We start from the raw sequence: 13,186 nt of genomic DNA, 5'->3' as shown, positions 1-13,186 counted from the left end.
TACGTCATAAAAAGCAAAACCTGTGAAAATAATTGACTTACGTTAATTGAAACCTTTTTAAAAAACAATGAAAGCTGTTAAGTTTAAACTCATTCAAATTTTTTAAGAAAAACTTGTGCCAAAGTCATGAGAACACTAGCTATCAACTTGAGCCACTAATAAGGTGCTTTTTGCGCCTTATTGGCAACCAATCAGTTCTGCCAATGATAGTGCTAAGTGATATGACAACGGATAATTTACAGAAAGGTGCGAAATCTAAAAATCACTAACATTTTAAGCCCTGACGTACAATTCAAAAAATTTTCAATAACTAAAGAAAAAATAGACCTAGAACGAATCATGATTAAATTTGGAAAACAATTTCTAAAAAATCAGATAAAAAAGAATTCAGGAATCAATTTAAAATTGCCGCATGTGAAGCAAAAAAATCATTAGCGAGAATTGGAAATTTGCTTTGAACAAAAAACTAGGTTAAGAATGAACTATGAATGGATTGGGAAACATCTTATATAAAAATCAGCTCAAAAAATTTTAAAAAACACAGCAAAAACTCAAAATGAAATTGCCGCGTGTGAACAAAAAATGACTAGCGAGAAAGCGAGTTTTTGTTAACACACCGTATGCTCACAATCTACTTTAAAATTAGAACGAAAAAACGTAACGCCGCACAACCACTTGCTTTTTGCTCCATTTCCTTTTTCGGCATGAACAATACTACAACTCTAATTTGACATCAAAAATCAATAAAATGTGTAAACAGAACTTTAAAAAACAGCAGCACATGTCTTGACGTAAAATTCAAAGATTTTTCCATGACTAAACATAAAACAAGACCTGGGAGGGACTGTGAACGAATTGGGAAAACCAATTTTATAATACGAGACAAAAAACAAGAAAAAAAAAGAAAAATCAAAGTCAAAATGCCGATAATGAAAAGAAAAAATCAGCATCGAGAATTGAAAATCTGATTGTAACAAAAAATTAGGCCCAGAATGAACTATGAAAACCCTTTAAAAACAATCCGATACAAAAATGAAAAAAAGTAAAACCGAAGTCAAATTGCCGCATGTAAAAAAAACCACTAGCGAGAAAGCTAGTGGTTTAACTTTTGTTAAACCGTTTTCTATCTCCTGTTAAAAATAGAGCAAAAAAATTAAACAGCAAAAACCACTCGCTTTTACGCTGCTCCATTTCCTGTTTCGGTGTGACTGTTCTTGTATTCATTTTCCTATTCCTGTATCATTGACTAAACAAAAACTCGACCTAGAACGGACAAATGAATTGCGAAAACCATTTCTAAAGTCAGATAAAAAAATAAAAAACAAAACAAAATTAATGTCAAAATGCCGCATGTGAACAAAAAATTCACCAGCGAGAAAACGAATTTTTGTTCAAACAGCGGTTCTTCACTCTACTTTAAATTGACTGAACAAAAAAACCCATTTGAGTATATAGTTCCTCCCTCCCCACTAAAGTGAGAATTGGAACAAAAAGAACATAAATTAAAAGTGGACATTTCGATATAACGCTGGAATTAACGGTGGAAGTTTCGATAATGGAGTGGAACTTTTAACAATTAAATAGAAATGTTCACTGCTAAATCCACCATTAAATCAAAATTTTCACTAGTGGAAAAAAAACTACTGGCGGAAAAGCGGATTTTTGTTCAAGCGTTTTCTATTTCCACCTTTAACTTAGAGCGAAAACATTCAATTCGCAAAACCAATCGCTTTTTCGCTCAGCTTTCTGTTTCTGTGTGACCAAAATCACTACACCAATTCGACTAAAAAAAAATCATGAAAATGTCTGAACAGATCTTAAAAAACATAGCTCCACAATTCGCGACATGCAATTCAAAGAATGGTATCAATTAATGAACTGAAAATCATTAACTCTGCTCTAAAAGGCAGAAGAGAGCTGTTACTTAGGAGATTAAGCAAAAAAACAACACCAGATCAACAATATTATGCAGCACTAAAAGCAGCACTCAAACTTCAAACTTTTTTCAAAAAAACAGGACCGACATCAAAAAACAACTGCTACGAACTCAAGCTGCCAATTTGTTTCCTTCATTTCTCATTAGCAAATTGTCATTAAATGTCGATGAGTCCTCTGATTAGTAATATTAAACAATAAGACAAAAAAAATTGCTATAAAACTGGCCAAAACTTTTTGACACAAAATTGAGCAGCTACTGAAGGGTACAAATGCATTATCTTTTTGAGTCCTCGATAACCACCGTTGAGACCGGTCAACAATGAGACAAAGTGATAAGGCAGCAAAAAAAAACAAATACTAGCAAAACCAAAAAATCAATAAGATTTTTCAAAAAAATAAGAAGCGGTTAAGCAAAGCAATACGTGTGAAGAGAAATGACTTGCGTTAATTGAAGACTTCATAGCAAACAATGAAAGCTGTTAATAATGAGACTAAGTTATGGCGACAAATTTGAAAAAGAAAATTCGCAAAACTCAAAAAATTCGACAATTGTAATTGAAAACAATTAGAGTCAAAGTCGAAGACAGCACTAGCTTTGAACGAAAACAATTAAATTGATGTTTGCAGCATCAGAGACTTGATTCCAATAGGATTAAATGATAGGACATCAAAATGTAAAAAAAACACTTGCAGAACTGAAAAACTCATTCAAATTTTTTAAGAAAAACTTGTGCCAAAGTCATGAAAACACTAGCTATCAATTTGAGCCACTAATAAGGTGCTTTTACGCCTTATTGGCAACCAATCAGACCTGCCAATGATTGTAATAAGTGATAAGACAACGGTTAATTTACAGAAAGGTGCAAAACCTAAAATTTACTATTATTTTAAGTCCTGACGATCAATTCAAAAAATTTTCAATGACTAAAGAAAAACTAGAACTAGAACGAACTATGAGTGAAATGGGAAAACAATTTATAAAAATTCAGATAGAAAACCAGAAATCATTTTAAAAATGCCGCATGTGAACAAAAAAATCATTAGCGAGAACTGGAAATTTGGTTTGAACAAAAAACTAGGTCAAGAATGAACTATGATTGGATTGCGAAAACATTTAGAGAAATCCGCTGCAAAAAATTGAAAAAAAACAGTAAAAATTCAAAAAAGTGCCGCGTGTGAACAACAAACTACTAGCGAAAATGCGAGTTTTTGGTAAAACACCGTATGCTCACAATCTATTTTAAGAACAAGAAAACTTAACGCCACAAAACCACTTGGTTTTTGCTCCACTTCTTTTTTCGGCGTGACCAATCTCACTACTCCAATTTGACCTGAAAAATCAGATCTCAAAATTTGTAATAAAATCTTTAAAAAAATGTCCTGACGTAAATTCAGAAAGTTTTCATTGACTAAGCAAAAAAATTAGACTTAGAACGGACTTAGAACGAATCACAAGCGAGAAATGCAATTGTCTTTTTAACAAAATATTAGGCTGGGAATGATCTATGAATGGATTGGGGAAACCCCTTAGAAAAAAAATCCGATTGAAAAAATTGAAAAAAAAATAAGAGCAGAAATGAAATTGCCGCATGTGAACAAAGTTCACTAGCGAGAAATCAAAATTTTGTTCAGATTGCTAACAAAAAGCGAACCTTTTATTGTATCCCGGATTAAATTATTTTGATTTCATTTGGCTGATGTATTTGTTAATGGGGAATTTAAATTTTTCCTAAAGTGACAATTAAATGGAGTCAGACCTATTGACTTTTATGTCGATACAAATAATTGATTAATGATTTCAACTACTGATTCAGTCAAATAAAAGCTAAATCCAACTCCCTTTTCATGATCCCTAAACGTTCTCGTAGTTTTCTGATTAACCTTTCCATAAAACATATTCTTCTGCGGTTGCCGACTGGGACGTAATCAGTGTAAGTGTTATTTATTGCACACTAGCTGTTTTTCTTGATCTAATTAAATGGATTTTTCAATGGCTTTTTTAGAATCTTTTGGCCTTATACAATTTAGATTCTTTACAATCTCGAAACATGGAACACATCGCTCTTCACGTTTACTTATATGTTTGGCCATATTCTATCACTATAATTTCTTTGCAAAATCGAACATGCCAAGTTGACCCATGTGTACTGCGTTGAGTACCTCTATGTAACTGAATCGGAGTACTGTAGGAAACGCTACCTGTTCATCTATCTCCACACAATTGTCTATAACAAATGAGTCTCTCCAGCGACTCTGAGCAACTTTGCTCAATTTCTTCCGTCGGTATATCTCCCGCTGATTGACACAGCCTTTTTTGCCCGCAACTGGTTGCCCTTCGTTGTCCTGGATGCCAATAAATGTTTGTTGAAGAAGCCGGATACACTGTCGTTCAGTAATTGTCTACTTCTTCTATTCATTGCTGGTTCTGACTTTTCTATATCATCATCCGACGAACATGAATTGACGAATTGTTTTTGGTGTTTTGGCAATTCAATTTGTATTTTGAACTTGAATTTTTTTCCGCTCATGCTACTGATGACTGAATTTACTGCTTGTGTTTCACTTTTTTTTAAGTTTCAATTTTGGCGTGGTTTGTTTTTCATTTTGTGACATAATTCCGAAAGAAAATAATTTCTTCAATTTTAAGTTTAATGATTGAATTGATGTACCTATTGGCTCAATAGTTTTGATTTTTGGATTTAGAACTAAATAATGAGTTAATGTTAATTTGAGTGCAACTGGTTTTTTATAAATTTCTTTTGGAGAGTTTAAATTAGTTGATAGTTGCGTTGAAGTTTCTATCGCATTTACGTTGTGAGTCACGTTTCTATTGAAGTTAAATTTGCGTTCACCGCGGTGTTTCTGTATTTGTTAATGAGTGCTGATTCCTGTGTGTTTGAATTAAGTCAGAATTTGTAGGTGATTCCATTATTTCAAGTATGTTTTTAATTCTTTTATGTAAAAATTGCTATTGAATCTAAATGCTTTAATCATTGTTTGATTGCAGATTAATCTCATTTCATCGACCCATGATTCTAACCTCGCAACTGCATAACTTTCAATGCCTAATTCGGGATTTGTTGCCAAATTGTATCATTCCCTTGATATGTAATCAACAAATTCCATGATTCTGCCGAGAAAGGGTTTTAATTTGAAGTTACATGGGATTAATTGTTTGAAGTTACAAGGTAGTAGTCGACCTATCCATCGAGCCAATTTGGTTTCATAAGTTTTGTTTAAATTTTGTTTGCCATTGAGTATTGATAAGAGAGCTTTTTCCTCTGTTAATAGTTTGAATTGTGTGTCATACGAATAATGTTTAAAATGTTCTCCTGACCATACTACTTCATTTAATTCTAGTTCTTTGTTACTGTTCTGTTCATCAATGAGTTTAAAAATCTAGATGCTTTTGCGACTGTTTTCCAAATGTTATCATGTTTTTGTGCTAATGCTGCACCTAATCCTTCCTTTGATGCAGCGTGCATTTTAAATTTATTTTTTTCAATCTACTTGAATGTCTCCTCATGATGTTCTCTCCAAACGTATTCAGTGTTCTTCTTCAGAATACCACGGAAGTTTGATCTTATCACTTTGAGTTTGTTGTTGAATTGCTTTACCCCGACTTAAATGTTCTGTACCTCATCCAATTGATTTCTTGTAGACTGAATTTGCTTTTTTCTAGTGATGTTGAGAAATTTATTTTTGTCGTCTAATTGCTTCAGGTATTTTTCTATTTGTACACTCTGTTCTTCTAATGTTTCTGATAATCCAATTATTTTGCCGTCAATGAATCAGATTGTATGTTTTTATCCTGAAAAAATGAGATCTAGTGCTTTTTGAAATTCCGCGTGCATGTCCTTAAACCCAAAAAAACCTTTAGAAATTTGTATTTTCCTGTGGCTGATCCACTTGAAATGCTAGAGTTACAATCTTTCAATGTATCTTTCTGAAGGTTTAGTTGATTGTATGCTTATGTCAGCCAAAGGAATTAAACAACGTTTCCGAACTAAACAACTTTGTCATGTAATACTTCTGTATTCGGTGTCTGATATTTTTTTCTGTGAATGGATTTGTGTAGCACATTTAAATCTAGTTCTAACTTGAATGATTGATTTCGTTTCACTGTTAGAACAATTAGTGATATCATTTATTTTTCTAAGAATTTTTCCAATTGTTGAATATATCCTATTTTCATTAGCCGTTTTAATTCTGTTTCAATTCTTTTCTGTAGATGTATTGAGATTCTTCTCCCCTTCTGTTGATTTGCTGTATATTCTTTCATGAAATTGGACTTTACAACATGATGTTTCGTTAAACCGATTTGGTTAAATATTTTAGGGAGCTTGTCTGTTAACCTACCATTCATTTTCTGTTAACAAAGTTATTTTTATTTCTTTTGAAATATTGTGTATTTAATTAGCTTCACTTGTTATCGCCACGCTGCAAATCCTATTTTCTCAAAGATATTTCTGCCTGATAATGGTTTTATTGTCACCCACAGCTAAAGCTTCAACTTGTCCTGAAAATAACGTATTGAGGCATAATCCAGCGTTCATTATTTCCAATATTTCTAGTGGATTGTTTGTGTGCGTCTTTAGTCTTGGTGTTTTATTACCAAATTGGAGAGCTGTTGCATCTTTTCAATTGTTTAGATTTCCACCTTTGTAACATTTTTCTCCATTTGCTGGTCATACCGTTTTAATTTCTTTGTTCGATGTGCGCAACAAACCATGCAAGTCTGATGTCGTTGTTCCATTGGAGAAGGAGATGGGAAGTTTTCTTTATTCCGACTTTTTGTTGGTTGTTAATTGCGCATAACTCCATCATGTGTTGATTGTTTATATTTATAATGCTCTGCTCGTTGCCTACATTTTCAAGTGATTGTCTTTTCCCTGTTTGCACCTGATTGCTAATTGTAGGACATTCTCTGGTAGTTTCGTTTTTTTGAGCAACCCTCTTCTAATTGCTATTTTCACATTTTTGCACTAATAATGTCTGTAAGGATTTGTTTGGGCGCTCTCAGCTCGCAATGATCCGCAAGTTTTATTAATATGCAATGGAACTGTTCTTTGTCTTCATTTCACTTTTGTCTAATTGTGAGTAGGTTAATCCTGTCAAACTTGATGTTAGGGATACGAACACAATTGTCTTCTTACTTGCACATTAGTTCTCTCCGTCTAGAACTGTCGATATGTGAAAGTGGGTATTTTATTTTCGATATTCTTCTCCCTTCCGTGTCGTTAGAAATAGAAGGGATCTGCCGCATCCCACGGCTCAACGATGCAAAGGATTTCTTTTTTCGCGAAACGTTTGGCACTACTTCTCCGACTCTAGTTTCTCGTTTTGGTTCCTATTCTCTCTGTCTCTTTTGTTTAATTCAGTCTCATTTTCTTCTTTTACTTCAATTGCAGGGCAATTCGATAATGTGACTGTTAATGGTTGTGTTCCTAATAGTAATCGTAAACACGGCTAAACAGATTTGTTGACACCATTTTCCCACGCAAAGGATGGTATCCTTGACGGTGTTTCCCAAAAAAATTCAATATGAAGTAATGTTTTTGCTTTTTTGCATGCGCCATGTTGTTTTCTGTTAGGTAATCACAAAGAAAAAATTGAATCAATAGGAATTTAATCGAATAGCAATTGACAATAATCTAAAGTACAAATCTAATCTTTGAGCGTTCAGATGTTGATAACAAAATATATAAGAAGTAAATTTTGAAGTAGCTGGTCTTTTTGATAAGGTCCAACCGACAAAGTTTCAGAGCGCGAAGGAGTGCGTTTGACTGAGGGGATAGGATTTGTCCGACCTAACAAGAAAATACATCATTTGTACATAGTTTTAGGACATTGCAATCAATTAATAAAGCCCATAATTATAGTATGTACTTATTGCTTAGTTCCATAACAATCAATAGGTGGCTATAAGGATAAAAATATAGGTTAACTACTGCACCACAACTCAACTACTGTGTCGAGTTCCCTTTTACCCCAGAGGTTCTTTAATAATTGAAACTTTTCTAAATTGTCGGTAGTGTCAGGAAACAAAAAACTGAGCAAAAGAAAAATAATTGTTAATCTTCCTTCTAAGGTTTCCTATATGTTGTGCTTGGCCACTGGTTGCATTGCTTTTCAGCTCAGTTTGAAAACAGTTGTTTGGTATCTGAGGTGCGATTTCCAATACAACTCTTCTTTGGATCTTTAACTGTTCTTCATCTAAGGGGTCTGGAAGATTATGTTAGAAGACAATTTTTTTGTTGAGCTGGTTATAATAAAAAAGACAATTTTTTTTTATGTTGAAAGACAATTTTTTAGAGTACGATAGAACTAAATACTGGAAATGAAAGCCAGGAAGCAATGCGACCTGGGAATTATAAAACTCTTGCGCCTGATGGTACTACTACCCCCACAGCAAGTCAGTCATCAGACAATTTTGTCGCAAACACGGTATAAAGAAAATATGTTCGCCAGTTTACACAAACGGCCAAAGATTTGTATAAAAAGTTAAGGTGGGGGGTCAAATTTGGGTGCTAAATACCCAAAGATATTTTTGTGAAATTTTCTCTGTGCTTGTTTCGCTTGCTTTTGCTCGCTGGGAGAGAACAGCAAAACGCACATGTCAATTTGTATTTTTCTTTTTTTTTTTGATCCACATAGTTCACAAGTTTTTGTTTTCTCAATTGGTAGCAACAACAAAGGAATAAATCATTGGAACAGATATCTGTAAAGTACAAGTGATTGTTGCCCAGCTCAGAGGCTATATGCAATTTTCTCCACAAAAGCTACGAATAATAGTAAAGAGCTTAAATAAACCTCCTGTCTTAAGCGTCTTTTTTAAAGGATAATTGTTCCGACCCCTCTTGAGGGGGGAGGAGCTATATACTCAAATGAGTTTTTTGTTGTTCAGAGAATTATCGCCGGTCGATATTTTAATAGTAGAGAATTGAGACTGGTATCATTAGAAAGCTCGTCCAGCGTAAAATATGGAATTAATTTTTTTTAATTTGCGTTTTTTACAGGGAGTTATCGAGATTTAAACGTTTGAGATGAGTAGAGTGAAATCCGTTGTTTCTTCTCTTTTTCCGGATTTTTTGCCTAAAGTTTTGTCTATTTTGCAACAATTTGTTTATTAATAGTGTAGTTGATTAGGTTTTCGAAGACATAAACGTATTGTCGATTAGTTTGACATAACTTTTTTTGTCAAACAATTGTGCTAAACTTTTCAAAATTCAGCCTTTTTCATCAAAAACAGCATGTAATAAGCATCTTTAGTTCACTTTGATTAAATTTGCGTAAGCAAAGCCCCTAAACAACACTAATACAACCTTTGTAGACTCAAAAAGGGCTACTCCTACTTCTTTTGAGAGTGCTCTGTAATTAGAAAATTGCCGTTTTTTGCGAACTTTTCTTGTTGATTATCAAATAAGCAGAATTTATTTTTGGGTTGTTAACTAACAAATTATCTATATCAATAACATTCATAAAATTAAGTAATTAAGTGTTCCTCATGGACAATAAGCATTAGAAGGGCCCGTTGTGGACCAATCTTGGACTGTTATAATACAAAAAGTGTTCGGATTGTAATCAGTACGTCTTTTTTAAAAAAAAATTGTTTTTTTTTTAAATTTTAATTAAAGAGCAGAACATATCAAATCAAAGCTCAGGAGTAATAGGTCCAAGTGGCTTACTCGGAAGCTCCAAGCTAATGCATTTATTTTTTTATTTGAAAGCTTATGTTTTTTTTTCTTAAAAATATTTGATTTTTATATAAGTAAAGGCACATTAAGTGTTGAATTTTATGGTTCACGATTTGAATTACTTATAGGTGATTCGGAGAACGGCATAAATTTTCAATGTTCCATAAGCGAAATCAAGGTTGAGACTATTGAAACTTTTTTTGCGTCGACAGGCAAGACTGCCTGTGATCGACAAGAATCTTTTTTAAGAGCAGCTCTCAGTTAATGAATTGCATAATCAGTTGATACTTTTTGAATCATAAATAAGTGTTTGTCACCACCTAATATCTTAAGGTCGGTTTTAATACACTTGACAATAGTGTTTTCAAAATTTCCCCTGAGGACTTCCCCAATTTCTCTCGGTCGTACATCGGGGCAATTATCAAGATCTATCATCCAACATTAATACTTTGGAGAAGGGAAAGTCAAAAGAGACACAGCTATTCGTATTGCTAGTTTCGCAATTGTTTTGCATAGATCAGCTGAGGACGACTTAAAGGATGTCAAAAGCCTTAGCCTTTCGTCAGCATTCAGTACTGAAGGGCCATGGCTTCCGTTCGCTTTCATGGCAGACGTTTTAACCATTGAGGCAATGATTTTTTCAATATGGAAGGAGTGTATGGTAATTTTTTGGATGTTTATTGTTCAATAGATATTTCAGCATTGATTTGCGTGGTATGGATGTTTCTTGCGTAAGACATAGAGTATTGTTATTTTGTCCTTTTTGTTAGTTAGAGAAACCTCACAACCTTTTGCTTCTATGTAAGACTCCGAACGGCAAGGAACTTTTTTCCTGCTGACATGTATTTGTAAATTTTTTTGTGTTCATCAACAGATTGCTTTGCTTAACTTCTGCTCATAAAATCCTAGATAGCTTTGCAATCTTGTTACAATCACGAAACAGGTATTCTCGATCCCATTTCATCCATTGATCTAACCGTCTTGCAATTGTTTTGTTTTTTGAGGCGTTGTTCCCCGTTGTTGTTGCAAGAATGAGATGAGGAAAAACCCATTGTGCAGTACATTACCCTTTGCGCTTAAGAATCATTTAAAGTGGCAGACAAGATTTCATTCGAAGTATATGTGAATTAAGGCCTCTCTTGTTTCTTTGCAATGTAAAAAAGATCGCTTTCCAATGAAGAATTTGATTGTTGATGTTCTTCATGAAATATTTTTTGCCTTCCTTGAGGTTCAACGATTAACTGCAGGATTTGAGACAGGCTTCCCTAGAAGCCTGCGATGTCTGGCTATCAGCCGTTGCATGGCATAGAGTTTTCTTTGAGATTATATTTGCTTTTTACGCAGTGGAAGTTCTCATGCTGTTCTTGCCTAGCGCTGAGTTTGCAACAATTAATGTGCTGAAAAGTGGCGCATGAGTAACATAAAACCCTTCCAACTCTTAGATAGTTTAAACAATTTGAGTAGTGTGACTGCGCGGACATATGGATGGGATATAAACACGAGAGGCTGTTAGTAGTCTGGAAACATATGATTAACTAACAAATGAAGAAGTAAAGCATGCCAGTTAAATAACAAGCAGACATGTGGTTACAATAGAAAGAGAATTAGATATACATATCTACAGAACCTATTAAAAGGAGATTGAAGTATGGGGACATAAATTGAATGGTTGGATGAATAAAACTACTAATTAAATTATCCTGAGCATTTTATAGAGAAGTTGCTCCATTGTCAAATAGCGTGGGACTCAAGAAGGCTAATTTCAGCACTCCACGTGCAAAGCAACAGGAATTATCAATATTCGAACATAATTATTTTCCTCTAGCTCATATCTGTACACACAGATTGTTTACATTCAAAGATTATTTGGTAATTTTATCACAAAATTAAGGAAAAAGGAATCTAGGCTAAAGTAACGTTTCAAAGTAATCGGATGTTTTCCGTTAGCATCCCGGTCCTCCTTCCCCAAACTCATTGGGTGCATATTTTTCTATCCCTTTAGATGCACGTGTCGTATTTTCAAATAATGGTTTTTTTGTAATGAAACGTGCTTTTTAACGGAGAGGGGATCATAACGTATTGGGAGGGGACACAAAAGGAAGAATTCCAAGTTCCAAGTTCGCTCGCGTAGTTACAAGTGGTGTCCTGCAGAGCTCCATAGTAGGCCCGCTGCTGTTTCTGATTTTCTTTAACTATTTGCCCGTGTCACTGCAGGACATACCGAGCTTTGGATATGCTGACGACTTTAAACCAGTCAACTCCAGTCAAAATGAACTGAACATTTTAACAGTAGAACTGGGAAAATGGCTTACTGAAAGTCAAATAAAGCCTAACATCAAGAAAACACACTTGCTCAACATCAAAGGCGAATTAAGCGCCCGTCTTCTCGATAATTGCATTGAACCTTGCAAATATCAAAGAGACCTTGGTTTGATAGTAAGTTGCAACCTAACCTGGAATTTCACTTGTCATCAAGCAAAAACCATGAGTGCCTTCTTCCAAATTAAGATAAACCTTGCTATAAATTGCTCTGTTGAAACAAAACTTGACACATTTCCTTATTACATGCTTCCCAAGCGTGGTGCCCTAACAGGCAACACCTTCAGGAAATTCAGTGGCAACCAAAAAGATCTTAGCAACAAATGCAGCATACAAAGACGAATTCCTAGCGCTTATTTACTCCCCCTCCTTCATTATATCGAAATTCACGACTTACATTTCTTACTGGCGCTCCTCAGAAATCATTATGACGTATGAATTCAACCTGAATCTTCTGAAACAAGGCGACAAGCACAGAGAGGGGAATTCAAAGTCGACTCCGTAAAACTGACGACAACTTTTTTGACAAACCAAAATACTGTTGAACTGCGTCTTGCAAGTGTACAAGGACTATGGAATTATCTACTACATTGAAAAGAATCTACCATCGTTTCTTTGAAAAACTCTTCAACGTAGACAACAAGTGCACATAGAAAATCATGTGCAAATGTTGTTGATGTTGTTGTATTTTTTGCTGTTGTTGATTGGGATCTACAGCTTGCGCTGGAGGGATTTGATCCCAGTTGGTTCACTACACATAGTGATTCTAGTTTTGATGGCAGATGTACCCATGTGCAACATAGCAGAATCTGGCTTCAAAATGTTTCCACATGAAGTTCAAGAGACGGCGCTGCAAGCCCACTGGAGAGAAGAAGTCCACTTTCTGGACAAGCAAACTAGCGACGCATGTTGCTCTAAACAGGACAAATCGGCGCAATTTTTCTGTTCTTGGTGGACTAATCCTGTTTTTTTATCGCTTATTTTTAATTTGTTCGTTTCGCATACTTCTGTTTCGCAGTCGGTTAAGTTGTTATTTCGTAGCAGCTTTGAAAAATGCAGAAGAATGTTAAGTTGTAGTAATATATTCAAAGGCAAGAGCTGGAAAAACTTCAAGAGCTCTTTATAAGATTTACTAAAGTCAGCAGCAGCCCATTTTAGAACTCAGTACTGCACAATTTCTAAAATTTTCATATAGGCTCTATTCGCTGACCAACAATGCGAAGCAAACGTGA

The sequence above is a fragment of the Convolutriloba macropyga genome, chromosome 2 (genome assembly GCF_964194025.1).
Source record: "Convolutriloba macropyga chromosome 2, txConMacr16.3, whole genome shotgun sequence".
In the NCBI taxonomy this organism is placed as follows: Eukaryota; Metazoa; Xenacoelomorpha; order Acoela; family Convolutidae; genus Convolutriloba; species Convolutriloba macropyga.
This window is presented reverse-complemented; position numbering follows the sequence as displayed.